Here is a 7,754-nt window from a genome sequence, read left to right on the forward strand (position 1 = left end):
TTACGTACTCATGCTACGCTTGCTGCACTTTTTGTACAGGACCTGAGATAGGTACTACCGGAGGACCTATCCGAGCGCACCCACGTTATCCAGAGGCTTAGTGGTGAGCTGCCTTTCTGAGCCGTTATGCAGCAACTAGTGCCTCTTCTTGTATTTGTATTCTATTTATTTTATTTCGGACAATATTTAAAATTTTATATAATCTACTAGATGCTCATACACTTTTGACACCGGGTCTTGGCACATACACTAGTAAATTTTATGGATTTAATTATTTTTACTTGAGTTTTAATTTATCTTATTTTCTCATATCTTCCTTAAATTTTAAAATTTCGAAGAGTTTGATTACTTGGATAATTTTTAAAGAAATAAATATATGTTTAAATTATTAGTTGGCTTACCTAGATGGGATGTTGGGCACCATCACGACTTATAGGTGAGTTTGGGTCTTAACACTTTTTCTGATCTCCTAATAATAAGGTATCTTTAATTTAACTGGTGTAGAAAAAATGAGCTAAACAACATACATAACTAATACATAACTTATAGGTCACAAGTTCGAGTAGTGAAAGCAGCCACTAATACTTTCATTAGGGTAAGTTATCTAAATCACCTCCTTGGGGTGCTGTCCTTTCTCGGACCCTACATAAAAGGCAAAGTATTTTGTATACCGGACTGCTCTTATTTAACTAATAATACCGATTAAACTGTGCAAATAAGAAGTTTCTGTAGTACTCAACTTGGTTTTTCGCTACAAAAGTAGGTATTGAAATTTGATTCAAAAGGAACTCTTGAACAAATAACAAAAAGAAAATATCTCCATGCATGGGTTTCACTTTTATATTGCCCAAACCCCAAAACCCTAACACGCATGGTTCATGGAAGTTCCATGCACGTAGGTAGTAAATTATAAATCAATACATAAATAAACAAAAACAAATAACCCAAAACCAACTGATTCTCCCACTTAAACTCATCCTCTCCCCTATAAAAACCCTAAGGTACCCTAGAGTTTTGTACGCAACACTCAATACTCCCAAAGCAGTAATAGCATTCTCTCTTACAATTCTCTCTATTATTTCATCCCTTTCTCTCCAAACAACAAAAATGGCTGCAAAGATTGCCTGTTTTGTAGTTTTGTGCATAGTGGCAGCTGCGCGCACCGCAGAAGCCCTAACTTGCACTGAGGTTGACGCGTACCTCAAAGAATGCGTACCTTTCCTTACAAATACTGGGCTTTTGGGAACTTGCTGCGATGGCGTTAAGGACTTAAATGCTGTTGCTAGCACCACCGTTGATCGCCAAATTGCATGTACTTGCCTGCAAGCTGCTGCAAAAAATATGTTGTTACTTGATTTGACCAAAGCTGCTGATCTCCCAAACACATGTGAAATCGAACTTCCATTCAAGATCAGCCTCGACATGGCCTGCTCCACGTAATTATATTATCTGACTGCTTGTTAAGTAGACACATTAATATTATTACTTCTATACTTGTTGGAGGGGAAGCCTTGGAGCAACAGTAAAGTTGTCTCCGAGAGTGACCTATAGGTCACGTGTTCGAGTCGTGGAATCAGCCATTGGAATCAGCCATTGATGCTTGAATCAGAATGTAGGTTGCCTAAATCACACCCATTAGGGTGCGATCCTTCCCTGGATCCAGCATTAATGTAGGATGCTTCATGCACCGATATGCCATTTTGTTAATTTGTTTCAGCACATTTAGGGGTCATTTGGTACTTGGAATAAGGGTAATAATCCTGGGATAAAGTTTGAAATTAACTTTATCCCATGTTTGATTTAGGGTATTAGCTAATACCCGGATAATTTCTACACTAAAATAGTAGAATTAGCTATCCCATATACAAAGTGGCTAATCCCACGGGATATACCACCTCAAGGGATATTCCACCATTTTACCAAACAACCACTAAAAGGAGTATGAAAAAATATGAATTAGTTTAGTGCTAACAATCACGTGGGGACCAAATTATAAGATAGGATTAACAAATCTCACCATTAAATAGTGAAATGAGACGGGCTATGAGATGGATGATTAATTTTTTACTAGTTCCATGCATATCTTATACTACAATCATACATATTGAAGATTTTAAAATAAATACATATACTTAGTTAAACAGCATTCATTTTATAGTTTCTTTATCTTGGGTTTTAAGTATGGTACAAGAAATAGATAATTGATCAAGTAACACTTGCGCACTAGCTAAAATAATGTGTATTAATATTCTCTTAATTGAAGTATTGCCATTTAATAAACCAATTAAAATGAGGAAAACAAGTACTTAATAGATATGGCAGTTTGTATATTGATTTGCACTTGTTCGATTTTGTGATGCAGGGTCGTGTAAAGGGATGAAGAAAGATCTAAGTTTACAACCGCAGAATTTGGTAGTATGCAATAATGAGGAGAAGAAGAATAAGAGATGGGATTATCTTCTTTGATCTTAATTACTTATTAATCCATTTGTATTTTGTCCCTCTTGTTTTCTTTTTTCCTCTTTGTGCGTGTCCCTTTTTGAGTCTCTAGTCAAGATCAAGTGTTGTGTAATAAATAAGCGGTTGTATTACTATTCCATTTTGATAGAACATCTATCATTTTTAATTAGCTTAATATCTCTTTATTATTTTTATCAAGTGTTTTGTTCCGCACAATTTTCATTTTTTTCAAAAACTGGATGTAGAAGCTAACAAGTATAGCACTTTCGATCAGTCTAAGCTTTGCACAATTAATTAACTAACATAAAAAATTTAAAAAAAAGAAGCTTTATCGTATATAATTCTAAAGCTGGCAAATGGCCACTTATCTAATAGTGAAAGGTGCCCTATGCATGCATCTCTACGAATCTTTTGAAAGGCAAAAAACATGGAAAATTCTTCCTTATTCAATATATCCAAAATGTATACATATTAAGTGTGCTTGAATGAGTTCAATATTCTAATCCTTTTAAATTATCGGGGTCTAAACTAATAACTTTGACATATTCAATAATTTTTTAAGATAAATACAAGGTTTGAATCTAAACTAATAGGTTCGACCGAACCCGTATATGACATTGTGCCTTCGCCCCCGGCCTAAATACACATTATATATACACCTAGGATAAAATTCATATTTCATTAACTTTTTTTTAAATAAAGTTACGCCATAAGGTGGCGCATTCCTTTCATTCATCCAGAAAATCAGTTACAACAGAGAGATGGATCAGCTATCCTAATTAGCTCCTTATGATTCATATTTCATTAATTAAAAGTTTTAAAAAGCTCATAGTACATTAATAAGTTGGAATGTGTGGAAAATGACATAATACAAAAGGTTCACAACTTCATCTTTTTATTTCTCCTGTTTCAAGTCCGCGAGAGCTTTTGATGTTACAGATTCCGTATTGGAACTTATAAAATTTACTAAAGTGATGTCTCCAATAGATTATAATTAGTAGTAGACTATTTTATTGTTAGTATAAAATAACACAAATATAAATATTTGAGTGAGTTTATTATAGAGAGATAATTTTATAAAGAATACGTATGTCGTTATAATGATGGATATATGCTGCTACTATAATCAAGTAAAAGACTATTATAGAGATAAAATATAACATAAAAAAATTATTTCTAAGAAAAACTTGTATGTTTTAATAAAATATTATTATAAAGTGTGACTAGTATAAAGAGATCTGACTTATTTTCACGACTCGAACTCGTAGTCTATAGGTCATACGAGAATAACTTTATCATTGCTCCTATACTCGCGTACCGAGATTTAGATACTTGAAAAGCAAATACTCATAACACATTTTTTTGATATTGTAATATTCATGTACATATTAAGAAATGATAGTTTTATTACTTTTTCCTCCCACAGCTTTTTAAGTATGAATATTATACTTATACAGCTAGGAGTTTGCTAAATGCCATGTTGTCTAAAGTAAAATCTTGGATCTTACCCCCTTTATCCTTATGTATTGTTATTCACAACCAATTCATAATGTTCATTAATTAGCGTTTAGAAGACCTAAAATAAATTATTAGTTTTTCGATTCCCCAACGTACGGAAACATTGCTATTGGTAAAATAACGGGAATGTGATATCCAAAGCAACACTATATAGAAAAAGAATAAAAACAGTTCTTCCCAGCTTTATAAATTGGTTTGGAGCAGTCGTGGAGTCACCTTTGTTCAAGAGGTATCAATTCACTTTTTTATATTTTAACTATTTTCAGTAAAAATTCTGACGCTGTCATTGGTTTGGAGAATAAAAGTACGAGGAAGAGAGAAGTTCTGAATATCACCTTGGTCTTGTTATCCACATCAAAAACTAAACGTTAGATCTTAAAGAACATTAATTTTTCTCGTTCAACAAGGTACGGACACATTGCTAGTAATAACAAGTAGTAGTAATTAATTAATGAGGTGTGGCAAATTGGCAATAATTTATACTTCTAATTACATGGAGGAAAAACAAACAGCTGTGAACAACCGTTAAAAGTGCAGATTTAAAAAGGGCTTTGAAAGTATAACAATAATATATTCAGTGTAATTTTATAAGTAGAAAAAGTACTCATGCATAAGCAGATTTTATTCTTATCTTTCGATAGACTCTCGGCTCAAGGCAAGCATAAACACAACAATTTAATAAAGGAAATACAATAGTGAAGAAGTCAAGAAAAAAGAAACAAAATAGCAAAATAATAATATAACCGAAGCAGAAGCAACATCAATTTAGAGGCAGAGCCAGAATTTGAACTTTATGGGTTCATGATTGTAATTATTTTAAGTTACTAAGTTCTAAATTAATAAGTTGTACATATTCAATAGACTTCTTAAGACAAATACATGATTTGAACAAAAACTATTGAGTTCGGCCGAACCCGCATCCCACACAAGGCCTATGCCCCTGAACATCATGTAGTAATAGACAGAATAAGAAAGTACAAGAAAATACTAAAATTACAGGTATAAGATGGAAATATACTTGACTACCTACTAACCTTTCACTCTAATTCTCGACCTCCACATCAAATTTATACAATTCACTATAATCGGAGCAATTAAGCACTTCTGAATTTTTTTATTTTTATCTGCTTAAGCAGTTGTTAAGTTGGAATTAAAAAGAGTGCACGTTGAAGCTTAATACTGTCACGACCCTAATTTTCCTCTGTGGGATGTCATGGTGGCACCTAGTCTTTAAGGCTAGGTAAGCCTAACATTTACTGAATTAATGGCAAAATTCAACCAATAACTATTAAATATGAAAAATAAATTTCTATACAAAACCAACAATCCCAAAACTGGTAGTACAAGTCATAAGCTCTACTGAGTTCACTAGAAAATCTCTAAGTACAACTATTCCGGAATAGAAATAAGTTGTACAACAATAACTTCTGAAGGTGACTCTGAAGCCTGCGAGCGCGACGACAGGTATGCCTGCAAGTCTCTACAGCAATATATGATCCGCTATCTAACAACCAACAGACTCCGAAGTATCTAGATCTGCACAAAAATATACAGAAGTATTGTATGAGTACACCACAGTCGATACCCGGTAAGTATTAAGACTAACTTCGGTAGAGTAGTGACGAGGTACAAGTCAAGACACTCACTAGATAAAATAACTTGTGCAGTATAGAACTATAAAAACTAATAATGGAAAGAGGAAATAAGTAAATGGCAACAAGAACAAACAAGTGATATAAACAGTAAAGCAATAAGAACACTGCGAAGTATCATTAAAACAAAATAAGAAAACACAAAGGATAATCAATTAATCAAGCCGTTCTAACACAAGTTTCACAATGAAATCACTCTGTGGTACTTCATCTCATAGTCACAAATTACGGGTCTCAACCCACCATCATATACTCACGGCATCTCGTGCCTACATCTCGCATCACAACCACACAGACAACTCACATGCCAAAATCTCAATCCGCCCGGCATGATCACAGGCTCACATTCACAATCCGCCCGGTATGATATCATGCTCACATCCACAATCCGCATGGCATTGTCACATGCTTAATATCAACGTGGAAACAGATAATACAAGAACACATGGGCATGATCAATAAATGTTAAGCTTCATACTCCTGAGCTAGTATAAGTGGCATGCTACGGTGTATACTTGTGCGAGTGTACTACTATAGCCCAAGTCAACAAGTAATATCAAAGACATCGAATAGATCATCGAAACGACAAAGCAAGTCATGCAAGGTGTATGACAAATGCAAGGAAAAGCACACCATCACACGAAAATCACCAACACAATGTCTCCAACCATCACACATTATCCCTGACATTGTCACCCTTATCTCTCTGATAGCCACATGTATCACCCCGCCTTGATATTATCATTAGCCACCCTTATTTCTCCTATAGCCACCCGTATCATTCCGTGTAATAGCCACCCTTATCGCTCCGCCCGTACAATAACACAATAGCCACCTGTATCACTTCGTACATTTATCAACAGCGAAATGCCACCTTATGCCCCGCATAATAACAAAAGGTAAAATTTTACCCTTATACTACGTATAACAATAACCAAACCACACAAAAAATTCACATGTGCTATCATCACAACAACACAACATATTAACTCGTATCACAAGTGCCCGTAGGCCACAACCTTTCCAAAGATTCAACGATATTAATATTTTCATAACAAATAGCCCACGGCTCAGCACAACGTATATAGTATCTCAATAAAAATAAAATGAACGGAAAAGTAACTCAACAAAGAACAACACTCCCTTTAAACACAACTTCAATTAGAATAGATTAATGACTCTCGATAACTTCAATTCCAATTAATTATTTAAGGATAACCTCGATAGTGAAAGCACTTCAATGAAATGGTAAACTTCAGACTCTAGTGTATGAATTAGACTAACAATGAAAGAGATGACATGAACTAGTACTTCGTCTAAGTGTATGAGAACAACCCGACAACAAAGGATATCATGTGACGACAATTTCAACTAAGAGTAGCTCCACAATAAAAGAAATCACATAATGACACAAAGTGATAACAACCCCAAATAAAGCATATAAGAGCAAACTCGATAGGTAAAGAATGTGATATGTAACAATAACTTCAAATAAATCATGCAATAGTAGACATGACGAATAAAAGATATAACATGTGCTAACAATTCCAAATAAGTACATAAAAGATGCCTAAGAGTCTAGACCAGTCAATTTTTACATATAAGTTCGAGTACGTACTCATCACCTCGCGTACACGACTTTCAAATGACACAAATGACACAAACGACTCAAGTCCTAATTAGGAGTGGTTCCCCCCACAAAGTTAGACAAGATACTTACCTCAAAGAAGTTAGACCGATACTTTAAAATGACCTTCTCGTATGAAACAACCTCCGGACGGCTCAAATCTAGCCAAAATAACTTAATATCATAAATAAATATCATAGGAAATAATTTCAGATAATAAAGCTTCGATCTTTAATGAAAACTAAAAAGTCTACCCAAAAAGTCAACCCCGGGCTCGCGCCTCGAAACCCGATAAAATTTATAAAATCCGAACGCCCATTTTGATACAAGCCCAACCATACCAAATTTGTCCAATTCCGACATTGATTCATCCTTCAAATCATTATTTTACGTTTTTGAAAGTTTTCACAAATTTTCTATTTTTTTCCAACTCTAACCACTAATTTAATGATAAAAATAAAGATGGAATCATGAAATAAAATTAAATTCGGGTAAAG

At 34.2% G+C, this 7,754-nt stretch overlaps 1 long non-coding RNA gene across 1 annotated transcript; it reads left to right on the forward strand.

The window, feature by feature from the left end:
• Nucleotides 1-1,022: 1,022 nt before the first annotated feature.
• LOC107791544 (uncharacterized) lies at nucleotides 1,023-2,676 on the forward strand. The gene is made up of 2 exons (XR_012698229.1): nucleotides 1,023-1,436; nucleotides 2,363-2,676. It is a non-coding gene; the product is annotated as an uncharacterized LOC107791544 (long non-coding RNA).
• Nucleotides 2,677-7,754: the final 5,078 nt, after the last annotated feature.

The sequence above is a fragment of the Nicotiana tabacum genome, chromosome 2 (assembly GCF_000715075.1).
Source record: "Nicotiana tabacum cultivar K326 chromosome 2, ASM71507v2, whole genome shotgun sequence".
In the NCBI taxonomy this organism is placed as follows: domain Eukaryota; kingdom Viridiplantae; phylum Streptophyta; class Magnoliopsida; order Solanales; family Solanaceae; genus Nicotiana; species Nicotiana tabacum.